The 13,253-nt window shown below is 45.4% G+C and overlaps 1 long non-coding RNA gene across 1 annotated transcript in view; it reads right to left on the reverse strand.

Moving 5' to 3' along the window:
* Positions 1–2,714: 2,714 nt before the first annotated feature.
* Positions 2,715–13,253, reverse strand: part of LOC118626849 — a 48,721-nt gene continuing 38,182 nt past the window's right edge. The window contains exon 4 of the long non-coding RNA XR_004958939.1: positions 2,715–2,821. This is a non-coding gene — a long non-coding RNA (uncharacterized LOC118626849). The remainder of the gene's footprint in view (positions 2,822–13,253) is intronic.

A 13,253-nucleotide genomic window follows, 5' to 3' on the forward strand; every position in this document is an offset into this window, starting at 1 on the left:
TAAGCAATCGGGCATTTCCATGGTCCCAGAGTCTGGGTTAGGACTTCTTTTGCTATGCCTTTGCGTTCTGCAACAAAAAGCTGGAAAGGTTTGGTGGTATCTGGCAAGGCAAGGGCAGGGGCTGAGGCAAGCACCTGTTTAAGTCTTTCAAAAGCCTCTTCTTCCCTTTTAGTCCAAGTTAAATCAGGTTCCTTTCCCCCCGTACATGAATAGAGGGGTCTTGCAATTTCTGCAAACCCTAGAATCCACAGTCTGCAATATCCAACCACGCCTAGAAATTCTCGTACCTGCCTTTTGGTGGTTGGCCTTGGGATCCCAAGGATTGCTTGGATTCTTCCTGAGGATAAGGTGCATTTCCCTTCCTCTAAATGGTAACCCAAGTAGGTGGCTTTCTTGACACAGATTTGGGCTTTTCTCATGGATACCCGGTACCCAAGTTTGCCTAACTCAATGAGAAGGGCTCGAGTGGCAGCAAGGCATTCATCGGAGGTCCGGGCAGCTAGGAGTAGGTCATCTACATATTGGAGCAGGGTTACCTGTGGGTGGCTGTCTCGGAAGTTGAGGAGGTCCCGGCTCAGGGCTTCGTCAAAAATGGTGGGAGAGTTCTTGAAGCCCTGAGGGAGTCTGGTCCAGGTAAGCTGGCCTGAGAAACCCCCTTCGGGGTCTGTCCATTCAAAGGCAAAGATGGGTTGGCTCTTTGCAGCAAGCGGCAGGGTGAAGAAGGCATCTTTGAGGTCCAGGACTGAGTAGTAAACCTTGTCTGGAGGTAAAAGACTCAGGAGGGTATATGGGTTAGGCACAGTAGGGTGGATAGACTCAACCCTTTTGTTTACCTCCCGCAAATCCTGAACTGGCCTATAATCTTCCCTTCCTGGTTTCTTCACGGGCAACCATGGGGTGTTCCAGGGGGACTGACACAGAATTAAAATGCCTGCATCTCTCAGCCTCTTAATATGTTTGGCAATCCCTTCCTTGGCCTTTTGGGGGATTGGGTATTGTCTGACTTGAATGGGAGTAGCAGTGCTGGCCAATTGCACAATGATAGGGGGCTGGTGAGAGGCTAGCCCCGTGGGTTTGTTTCAGCTCAAACTTCAGGGATCTGTATGGCTAATTTAGTCAAGACATCCTGTGAGTTATGTTCCCCAGTGGGAGGTGACATTTCCTCTTGAAGGAGATATTCCTCAGAGAGGGGTACTGTAACCATGATAGTGGAAGGTTGTTGGTTCCCTAAGCTTAGAGTTGTGAGTTGCTTTCAGCTTTCGCAGCAGGTCTCTGCCAAGCAATGGGTAGGGGCAGTCGGGCATTACAAGGAAGGAGTGAGTGATAGTGCCCTTCCCGAGATCAGTGATTCTGGCTTTAGTCCATGGGTATGCTTTTGGCTTTCCTGTTGCCCCTATAATCGATGTCTTTTGGGAGGAGAGCTTTCCAGAGGCCTGCTGCAGGACCGAATAGGTGGCCCCCGTGTCGACAAGGAAGTCAGTTTGTTTTCCCTAACCCTGACCCCCCTAATCTTCTCCCTCCAACTTCAAAGCCTTCTAATTTCTGCAATTTCTTTCTGATGTCTGGGGTTGACTGTGAGACAAAGGCCATGTTGACCATCCGTCTATTCCCATCTGCATCCGGGTCTAAGGGGGTATAAGTTCTGTAGGCCTCTAATAATCTTTCTAAAAAGGCCGTGGGAGATTCGTCCTTCCCTTGCATAGTGGCTGCTACTTTTGCTAAATTGGTGGGTTTCTTAGCAGCGCCCCTTAGACCCCTGAGGAGGTTTCGGTGATAAGTGCGTAACCTCTGCATCCCCTCCCCAGTGTTTGGATCCCATTCTGGGGGTCGTTGAGGCAGTTCATCATCTAAGCCCTCGGGGCCAGCGTCATCCCCGACCACAGCCTTAATTGCCTCAGCGCGTATCCTCTCCCTCTCCTCTGAGGTGAACAAAGTTTGTAAAATCTGTTGACAATCATCCCAAGTGGGTTGGTGGGTCCGGAATACAGACTCCAATAAACTTATCAGAGCTTGTGGTTGCTCCGAGAAAGGGGGGTTTTGTTGTTTCCAATTATATAAATCGCTAGTTGAAAAAGGGACATAGATCATTCATGCCGGGCCCATAGAGCCGGGCGCAGCGGGCACCTCTCGTAATGGGAGCATTGGGACTGAGGTGTCCGGTTCCCAGGCCGGTTGATAAGGGGTGCCGTCCCATGTATGTGAGGGACTCAAAAGTCTGGCATTGTCAGCCGGGCCTGGGGCTCTTGCCTGAGGCTCGTCTGAGGGTGCCCTCGCCTTCCCTCCCAAGGCGTTTCCTGCATGAGGTGTTTCCTGCATAGGGTGGGGGCGTCATTACCTCTAGGAGCGATTCCTCAGGATCCCCTTGGGGGACTGGATATAACCTGGGTGCTTTCCCAGGGGATTCTGGTTGGCTCTCCTTGGTTGCCCCCGCGGTCGCTCCTTTGGGGCTGCAACCATGATGGTATGGTTTCCTACCTTAGCTTTCATTCCCTTTTGGGGCTCCTCCCTTCCGCATTTTGTTATATAGGGAGGCTTGTCTAATACTATGTCAATCCAGACATCTATATATACCCGTTGATCTGGGTGAGGGACCCTATAAACAACCGAACGCACGGCGAAGAGGAGGTTAGGGTCAAAACTCCCCTCCGAGGGCCATTCCACCCCAAAGGTTGGCCACTCTAGTTCACATAGCGTCCTCAGGAAGCCGGGGTCTGCTGGCTTCCCATAATTACAGGACCTTTTGAGAAAATCGGAAAAGTTAGAGAGCAGACATTCAAGGGGGGTCGGTTTCCTGGATGGTCCTTGGTCCTTGGCGTCTCTCCTGAAAGTGAAACAGTTAGAGCAGAAAGAGAGGCTGAACATACAAGAACACGAAATCAGAAGACAAACAAGAACAATCACTGAGACTAGTCTCACACCCTCACAGAACACACACACCTTCAAAGTGAAGCACCTAGGCTTCCAAAATCAGAAGTCAGCGTCCTGACTCTGATTAGAGGCAGACAGTGCGCGGTGTCCCGCCTGTACAGCCTCGCCAAATGCTCCGGAGCCAAAGACACAAAGAAACAAATGGATCGATCCACTTACCAAGACCACGTGGCACGAAAACCCTAAGCCGAATCTGGCCGCAGTCAGAAGATCAAATTTGTAAAGGCGAGGATGGAGGCGCCTCCCTTGTGCCTGAGGAGGTCGACCCCTCTCAGAGGGGGACCTCGAGGTGATCTCGCTGGGGCCTCCAAATGTTGTAACCCAGGAGATCGACCAAACTCAGACGCCGAGATGGGGTTTAACAAAAGGAGTTTATTGAGCTAAGTCCACAGGCACCTGCAGTATGTCCCACACACGAGTAACTGCGGCCTCGGAGAGCTAAAATGGCTCCTTTTTATAGGATTTTGTAAGGGGGGTAAGCAAGCATGTTACAGAAGCGGAATTTAGCAGTTAGTTAATTACCTGTTACTCAGTTTCCCAGACATCTCAAAGGTCAAGATGTTTCCAATAGATTATCCCTGGCGCCGACCCCAGGATTACTCAAGGGTTAGTTATTACCCCAGGGTTAGCGATTACTTAGGGATTAGTTAGTGAAGAATGTTCTTCAGTAAATGAGTAAACTGACAACCCCTTTGGTTGTCGTGAAGGCCTCTGGGAGTTTAGGTCAATGGCACTGAGTTATAACACTTGTAGGCAATTCTTCCCAAAACACATCCAATCTGATTTTAAATTCAGCTGATACCTTGAAGTAATTGCCCATTTCTTCACTGAAGAAGGAAAAACAATCCTAACGTGTAGTGCCTGCGGAGGCACCCTTCAAGTAAGGCTGCCATGACACGTTCATTGAGTGCCAGCTACAGGCTAAGCACTTACCTTCCGCAGCTCCTAAGCTCATGCCTCCCCAGCCCCCTACAGTTTCCATCCATCCACAGTAGAGACCCCCAGTGTGGCCCCGAGGCTCGGCAGTACCATGAATTATCCAAGAATGTTCAGTTAGGGTCAGTGGAATTTATGTATTATGACCAAAAACAGGGCTATACTTTAGAAAAGTTTGTATTAAAGAATCAAAACTTTTCTTGACTAGACAACTCAACTGACATATCCTATAAAATCTATGTATCAGTCAGGGTTCTCCAGAGAAATAGGACCAATAGGATATGTGTATATATAGAAAGATATATTTTAAGGCATTGGCTCACATGATTGTGGGTGCCAGCAAGTCCAGAATCTGCAGGGCAGGCTAGTGGCTGGGATGAACTGATGTTGCAGCTCTAGTCCCAAAGTATCTGGAGGCAGAATTCCCTCTTCCCCAGTAGACTTCAGTCTTTTGTCTCAAGACCTTCAACTGTTTGGATGAGGCCAATGCACATAATGGATAATAAACTGCCTTCTTCAAAGTCTACTGATTTAAATGCTAATCTCATCTAAAATACCTTCAGGGCAACATTTAGACTGGTGTCTGACCAAACAACTAGATACCCAGTCTAGTCACGTTGACACAAAATTAACCATCACAGCCTACTTATATGGAAAACTCCTTATCATTAAAATAGTTTATTTTTAAACCCTTAATGCTGAGCACTGAGAGAAGAGTACGCATTCTTTAAGATCTGCATTGACATTCCCTCTATATAAACCCCTTCCTGACCCTGGGCAGCATTAAGTTCTTTAAGACAACTAATAGAAGTTTATAAACCTGATGGCATTCATGGAATAATGATGGTTTTTAAAAACCACTTCATTGACAAAATTTCAATCTCATACAGAACTAGAGAGGCTAGTATGAAGAATCCCTCTGTATCCTATTTCAACAACTATCAACTTATTACCTAATTGTTTTATCTATCCTCTCTCCACAAACATACACACACACTTTCTTCTGGAGCTCAAAGCAAATTTCAGCCATTTCAGCTATAAATACTTTAATGTGCATCACTAACAGATAGTACTTGGAAAATGTAACCATAACACTATTGTCCCACCCAGCAAACTAACCATCTAATACACACTCCATGTTAGATTTTTCCCAGTTGTCTCAAAAACCTCTTTTTCCAGTTGCTGGCTGATACTCAGAGGAGTATTGACCTTCTGGAGAATCAAAGTACAGAAACAGAAGGGTTTTTCCCTTTGGACTTCTCAGCTGGGATGCCCCTCCTTGCCATCTCCACCCAACTCATCATTCTCCAAGTTGTGCCAGGGTTAAGGGGACACTTTTAGAGGGCTGGGGAGGCAGGTGTCCTAGAACTGTACAGGTAGAACTTGGGGAGGAATAATCCTGACACCATCTTCTCCTTCAAGAGAGTTCTTCTTCATCAGAAAAGCAGCCCTTTCTATGCCTGTATTCTATGTAGGGCCAAAAGGTGGGAGAGCACACCTTTACTGAAGAGCCAGCAACACCCACTGCAGATCTTTGGTGACTCTGCATGGGCCACCAAGTTCAAGTATCTTGGGACATACGTAGGATGAGCTCCCTGGAGAACTTGGGTTTTGAAGGGTGAGGGGGAGAGACACCCTTGGTTATTTCCTTGTGCAAATACGTAACTACCTTACTCTAAAACACTTAAAGGGCTCTGTATGTGTAAAATCATTCCTACACACATCATCAAACAGAAGACATGGGGAAACTCCCCAGAAACCTTGGGACTTTCCTTCAACAAGCCAAGGCAAAATGCAACAGAGCCCGTCAGACTTCCTTCCTAGAGTTCTGTGCACTCAGTAGAATCTGTGTTCAACCTACAGGTTCTAATAGAAATAAAACTATGTGCTAATTATAGTTTTAAATTAAAAAAGAATGTTGTTTAAATACAATCAGCCCTGCTGATCAAAATAGCTTTAACACTTTTAGTAAAGTCAATTTTCAGCATGTGTTTGCTCCCCCAGGTATGAAAAGTTGTGTTAACTCATAAGTTGACAAATATTTTAGGAATGCTTTCCCATTTTTATAAAATAAGTTCTTAATTCCATAGGAATAGACTCTGAAGGCAGTATCATTGGGTATTAAAATCAGAGGCTCTGGAATTACACTCCACACTGAAATTCTTAATAGTTCTTTGACCTTGGACAAACTAATTAGTCTCTTTGATGTCGTTCTCCCACCTACAAACTGAGGGCCAAAATATGTCCTTTATGGGGCTATAATGAAAGTGTAACAAGATAACATATCCCATTCAAAAAACATGTATTAAGTGTTGGGCACTCTTCGAGGAGTGGGTAATTAAATGGAGACCTGAATGATGAGGATTCAACCATGCAAACATTTTGGGGGAAAAGAGAGATCAGCAAATGCCACAGTTCAAGAGCCAGTACAAGTTTGGGATCTTAGAGGCAGAAAATGAAGGGAGAAAGTATATAAAACATGGACAATGAGGCAGGCAAGGCCTGAGTATGAGTCTGGTAGGACTTGAGAAGAAGTTTGGATTCATTCTAACAGCAGAAGGTTTTAAGCACAGTGTATGCTCCTTTGATTTAGACTGACATTTCAAAATGATCACGCTGTCCACGCATCAGAGAAATGGTTGCAAGGGTAAGAGGAGTGGGGGGCCATTTAGGGGACTGAGAATGGCCCAGCGGAGAGAGCACAGTGGCACAGACCAGGATCTGAGCCATGTCAGTAAGGAGAGGCAGTCAGCTCTGGAATACATGTAAAAAATAAATCTGCCAAGACTAGGTGGATAAATGTGAGGAGTAAAGGAAATGAAATGCGTGAAGAATGATTTCTGTGTCTGAGGTCCCAGAGAGTGGTTAAGATGGTGGTGCATTTACAGAAACAGAAAAGACTTGGGAGAAGCAGACGTGAGGAGGTAGAAAAGCAAGAGTTTTCTTTTGGCCACCTAAGTCTGAGATGCTTAAGAATCCTGTAAGTGGAGATGTCAACTGGGCAGGTGAGTTTACGAATCTAGAGACCTGGGGGGGAAATCAAGCTATTGGGAATCTTCAGTATATAGATGGTATTGAAAGCAAAGAGTGCAGATGGACTCATTAGGGAGAAACAAAGGGAAAGGGGTGAGAGCCAGAGCTGAGTCTTAGAATATTCCAGCATCTAGAGGTCAAACATAGGTAGAAGATACTGAGAAGGATCAGCTAGTGAGGTGGCAGAAAAAAAACACAAGAAAGAAATGGAATGAAAGTTCAGAAAAATGTTTCCAAAAGGAAGGAGTGGTCAACCTTGCCAAATGTTACTAAAAGATACAGTAAAAAGAGGATAGCAATGAACCATGGCACTTCACATGACAGCAGTCCTTGTTGATCGTAGTAACAGCAGTTTCAGTGGCACAGGGGCTGAGAGGATTCAGGAGAGAAGGAAAAGTAGAAAAGTGGAGCAGACATGATGGTGTCTTTTGGGAAGAAGGAGAGAAATGACTTGGTCTAGATAGGCATGAAGAGCAAAGAAAAGTCAAGGACATTTCAATGTGCCCTTGGGAAGAATATAGTAGAGAGGGAGAAATTGATAATGCTGAACAGAAAGGTGATCTTTGTAAAAATTCTCTTTTTGTTACTAGTTCATGTATATAGGCGTTTATTTCTACTGTTTATTTCACCTAGGGATTCTTTAGCTCAGTCTTTATTCCTCTAATACTATGATAGAACCAGAGATATATTAAAACATTACTCATTTTAATAAAAAGAATATATAATCCTCCATTTGTGAGAAAATGCCCCAAAGGACTGTTATTTGGATATATAAAATCCTTAGACATGCAAATCTCACAGCCATAAAATTATTCATTCCCAATGTTCTCCATGCACACCAGTTAACATGGTCACTCATGTTTATGACCTCAGCTCCTGGCAGCTGAATTACAATTCCCCCAAGGCCACATTGCTTCAGGCTACTATATCTTGTACCTTCACACCACCCCTGATGTGTCTACTCTAGGAACAGCCACCTGCTGGGTTCTCTAGGAAGCCTCCCTCCCTTGGGTCTGCATTAACCTCTGTAAACTTTTTCTTCATGTTTTCTTTCTATAAAGGTAAGGTGGGACCCGAGACAGTGTTATGAACAAAGATTACAGTGAAGCCAATTCTGTGAAACCCAGTCCATTTAACAAAAATAATATTTTTTTAAAATAATGTGTACACTTGGAGAAAATAAAAGCAGTAAAGAATGCAAAAGAAATCAAAATTCAACTAAGATCACACCCCCAGAAACAACCTCCATTACCATTTTGCTGAATGTCCTACAGACTCTGTAATCCTGAATTTTCCTGAATTGCAGAGACCTGTCCTAGGACAGCAGAATTACTCCTAGACAGCTCTGGTTTTGGTTTATTACAGTGACTGTCATAGGGAGCTTGCCTCATTTTTTCTTTTTTTGTATTTCCATGCTTAGAATGAACCCTGGCTCTGTAGAGGACCCACTTATGTTAAGGGCACATCTGGCAGAAAAACAGCAGCAAAAACAATGCAGTTGGCTGACATCAATGACACGTGAAGAAATTGAAATACAGAATAAAAGATGAACGCACCTATTCTGAAGGGGAAGCATGGAGTTCTGGAAGGCTCATGGCCTTTGTTTTAAAACAGATCCAAATAGAAGTGGCATTTCAAATCAATGTGAAAATATATTTCAAATGAATATGGCTGAGGTAATTGACAAATAACATTAAAAAAACTAAAGTTAGAGCCTTACTTCATGCTTTATGAAACCATACAAGAACGAGAGGACCATGTGAGTAAGCACAGCCTTAGGATGAGAACAAGACGACAAAGGCATCGCTATAAATGAAGGATCAATTGCTTGACAACACAAAATGAAAAAGACATTTAAAACTTAAAAGGCAAGAGGAAAATTATTTTGAAATATTAAATTGATAGGGTCAATATATACAGTTTTTAATGAATCAATAAGATAAATGCACTAATTGGCAAAGGAGATGAAAAAAAATGTAATGCATAAAAGAAGAAATATAACTTGGCAATTCATATTAGATTTCATAGGACTTAAAGTCACCAGAATTTAAGAAAGACAAATTATCCCAGCTAGTATGGCTCAGTGGTTGAGCATCAACCCATATACCAAGAGACTACCAGTTTGATTCCTGATCAGGGCACATGCCCAGGTTGTGGGCCAAATCCCCAGTGTGGGGCATGCAGGAGGCAGCCAATCAATGTTCTCTCTCATCCATGTTTCTTTCTCTCTCTCCCTCTCCCTTCCTCTCTCTCTGAAATCAAGAAGGAAGGAAGGAAGGAAGGAAGGAAGGAAGGAAGGAAGGAAGGAAGGAAGGAAGGAAGGAAGGAAGGAAGGAAGGAAGGAAGGAAGGAAGAAAGAAAGGAAGAAAGGAAGAAAGAGAGGGAGAGAGAGAGAGAGAGAGAGAGAGAGGAAGGAAGGAAGGAAGGAAGGAAGGAAGGAAGGAAGGAAGGAAGGAAGGAAGGAAGGAAGGGAGGGAGAAAGGAAGATAGAGAAAGAGAGAAAGAAAGGCAAATTAAAAGAAGACAATATTTTTTTCCTACAAGGATGGTAAAAGATTATAAAGAATACTAACCATTGCTGACTTCTGGTCAAGATGGCGGCGTAGGTAAACGCAGTATCGCGTCCTCCCACAACCACATCAAAGTTACAACTAAACTACAGAACAGCCATCATTCAAAACCGCCTGAAATAGAAGTGAATGGAAGTCCTACAACTACTGAATTAAAGAAGCAGCCACATCAAGACTGGTAGAAGGGGCAGAGGCAGACGGGCTGGTCCCACACCCACTTCTGGCGGATAAAAATTAGGAGGACACGTCGGCTGGGAAGGTCCTCCCTGAAGACTGAGGGGTCCCTGTCCCACACCAGGCACCCCGCTCAGGGTTCCAGTGCCAGGAACAGAGTCCCCATCACTTCTGGCTGGTAAAACCAGTGGTAACTGGAGCTCAGGGAAGCTGAGGCAGCTGGAGCCCCAGGCAGCTCCTCTTAAAGGGCCCGCACTCAGACTTATCAGACTCACTCCTTCTAAGCTTAGAAGAGAGGCAGCTCGAGGGGCGCCAGAAACATACAGGGAAGAACTGAGCTATTTGGCATTGGAGCGAGGGCTGGAGAGGGGGCTTTCTCGGGGACAAACATGCTGTTAGAGGCCTTTGTTCCTTTCATGAGCCCTTCCCTGGGGCGGCAGACAGCTGCCATATCTGGGACTCCAGCAACCTGGCTCATACTGGTTACCCCACCCTGGTTATTCCCTGAGGCCCCGCCCAACCCAACTTTCAGGCCCACTCAAGCTGTTGCCACTTGCTTAACCATAGGATTGGCCTGTCTTGGATCCTGCTTCAGGTTTTCCTAAATTCTTTCAAATAAGCAGCATCTGGTTTCAGCTAGCCCCATACCTCTCATTAAGTAACACATAGAAACAAACACAGGGAGGCAGCCAAAATGAGGAGACAAAGAAACAGGTCCCAAATGAAAGAACAGAACAAAACTCCAGGAAAAGAACTAAGCAAAATGAACATAAGCAATCTAACAGATGCAGAGTTCAAAACACTGCTTATAAGGATACTCAGTGAACTTAGTGAGAACCTCAGTGACCTTAGTGAGGGCCTCAAGAACATAAAAAAGGACCAGTCGAAAGTGAAGGAGGCACTAACAAATAAAGAATAATTTACACAGATTCAATACTAGAGTACGTAAAACCAAGAAGCAAACCATCAATTTGGAATGTAAGGAAGCAAAAAACACCCAATCAGAACAGCAAAAAGAAAAAAGAATCCAAAAAAATTGAGGATAGTGTAAGGAGCCTCTGGGACAACTTCAAGCATGCCAACATTCACATTTTGCAGGTGCCAAAAGACGAGAGAGAACAAGAAATAGAAAACCTAGTTGAAACAATAATGGCAGAAAACTTTCCTAACTTGGTGAAGGAAACAGACATACAAGTCCAGGAAGCACAGAGAGTCCCAAACAAGATGAACCCCAAGAGGCCCACACCAAGACACATCATCAAAATGCAAACGGTTCAAGACAAAGAGAGAATCTTAAAGGCAGCAAGAGAAAAGCAGTTAGTTACCTACAAGGGAGTTCCCATAAGATGTCAGCTGATTTCTCAAAAGAAACTCTGCAGGCCAGAAGCGAGTGGCAAAAAATATTCAGTGATGAAAAACAAGAACCTACAACCAAGATTACTTTATCCTGCAAAGCTGTCATTTAGAATTGATGCTCATATAAAGAGTTTCCCAGACAAGAAAAAGTTAAAGAAGTTCATCAGATTTAGAGACTTCCGGTCAAGATGGCAGAGTAAATAAACGTGGTATCGCGTCCTCCCACAACCTCATCAAAGTAACAACTAAAATACAGAACAACCATCATTCAAAACTGCCTGAAATCAAGCTGAATGGAAGTCCTACAACCACGAAATTAAAGCAGCAGCCACATCCAGACTGGTAGGAGGGGCAGAGGCACAAGGGGCGCGGTGGCAGGAAGGGCTGGTCCCACACCCACGTGTGGCGGATAAAAATCAGGAGGCTCCCTCGGCTGGGAAGGTCCTTCCTGAGGACTGAGGGGTCCCCGTCCCACACCAGGTGCCCCGCTCAGGGTTCCAGTGCCAGGAAGAGAAGTCCCCATAACTTCTGGCTGGAAAAACCAGCGGGAACTGAGGCTCAGGGAAGCTGAAGCGGCTGGAGCCCCAGGCAGCTCCCTAAAAGGCCCGCGCACGGACTTATCGGACTCTCTCCTTCTAAGCTTGGAGGGGAGGCAGCTCGAGGGGCACCAGAGACATACAGGGAAGAACTGAGCTGTGTGGCACTGGAGAGAGGGCTGGAGAGGGGGCTTTCTCGGGGACAAACGTGCTGTCAGAGGCCTTTGTTCCATTGGTGAGCCCTTCCCTGGGGCGGCAGACAGTCGCCATATCTGGGACTCCAGCAACCTGGCTCACACTGGTAGCCCCGCCCTGGTGACTCCCTGAGGCCCCACCCCACCCCACCCCACCCCACCCCACCCCACCCAACTCAACTTTCAAGCCCACCCAAGCTGTTGCCACTTGCTTAACCATAGGATTGGCCGGTCTTGGATCCTGCTTCAGGTTTTTCCTAAATTCTTTCAAACGAGCAGCATCTGGTCTCAGCTAGCCCCATACCTCTTATTAAGTAATACACTGAAACAAACACAGGGAGGCAGCCAAAATGAGGAGACAAAGAAACAGGTCCCAAATGAAAGAACAGAACAAAACTCCAGGAAAAGAACTAAGCAAAATGAACATAAGCAACCTAACAGATACTGAGTTCAAAATACTGCTTATAAGGATGCTCAGTGAACTTAATGAGAACCTCAGTGAATTTAGGGAGGACCTCAAGAGCATAAAAAAGGACCAGTTAGGCCCTGGCCGGTTTGGCTCAGCGGTTAGAGCGTCGGCCTGCGGTCCTGAGAGACCCTGGTTCGGTTCCCGCTAAGGGCACGTACCTCGGCTGCAGTTTGTCCCCGGCCCTGGTCGGTTGTGCGGGTGGCAGCCACTCGATGTGTCCCTTCACATCGATGTTTCCCTCTCTCTCTTCCTCTCTCTCCCTCCCGCTCTACCTGAACAAAGAATGGAAAAATGTCCTCGGGTGAGGATAAAAAAAAAGGACCAGTTAGAAATCATGGATACACAGTTAGAATTGAAGGAGGCATTAACTGAAATAAAGAATAATTTACACAGCTTCAATAATAGAGTACGTAAATACAAGGAGCAAACCATCGATTTGGAATATAAGGAAGCAAAAAATGCCCAATCAGAACAGCAAAAAGAAAAAGGAATCCAAAAAAAATGAGGATAGTGTAAGGAGCCTCTGGGACAACTTCAAGCATGCCAACATTCGCATCTTGGGGGTGCCAGAAGGAGAAGAGAGCGAACAAGAAATCAAAAACCTGTTTGATGCCCTGGCCAGTTTGGCTCAGCGGTTAGAGCGTCGGCCTGCGGTCCTGAGAGACCTGGGTTCGGTTCCCGCTAAGGGCACGTACCTCTGCTGCAGTTTGTCCCCGGCCCTGGTCGGTTATGCGGGTGGCAGCCACTCGATGTGTTCCTTTCACATCGATGTTTCTCTCTCTCTCTCTCTGTTCCTCTCTCTCCCTCCCACTCTACCTGAACAAAGAATGGAAAAATGTCTTCGGGTGAGGATAAAAAAAAAAAAAAAAAAAAAAACCTGTTTGAAACAATAATGGCAGAAAACTTTCCTAACTTGAAGGAGACAGACATACAAGTCCAGGAAGCACAGAGAGTCCCAAACAAGATGAACCCCAAGAAGCCTACACCAAGACACACCATCATCAAAATGCAAAAGGTTCAAGACAAAGAGAGAATCTTAAAACAGCAAGAGAATGGC

The sequence above is a fragment of the Molossus molossus genome, unplaced genomic scaffold, assembly GCF_014108415.1.
Source record: "Molossus molossus isolate mMolMol1 unplaced genomic scaffold, mMolMol1.p scaffold_m16_p_12, whole genome shotgun sequence".
Lineage (NCBI taxonomy): Eukaryota > Metazoa > Chordata > Mammalia > Chiroptera > Molossidae > Molossus > Molossus molossus.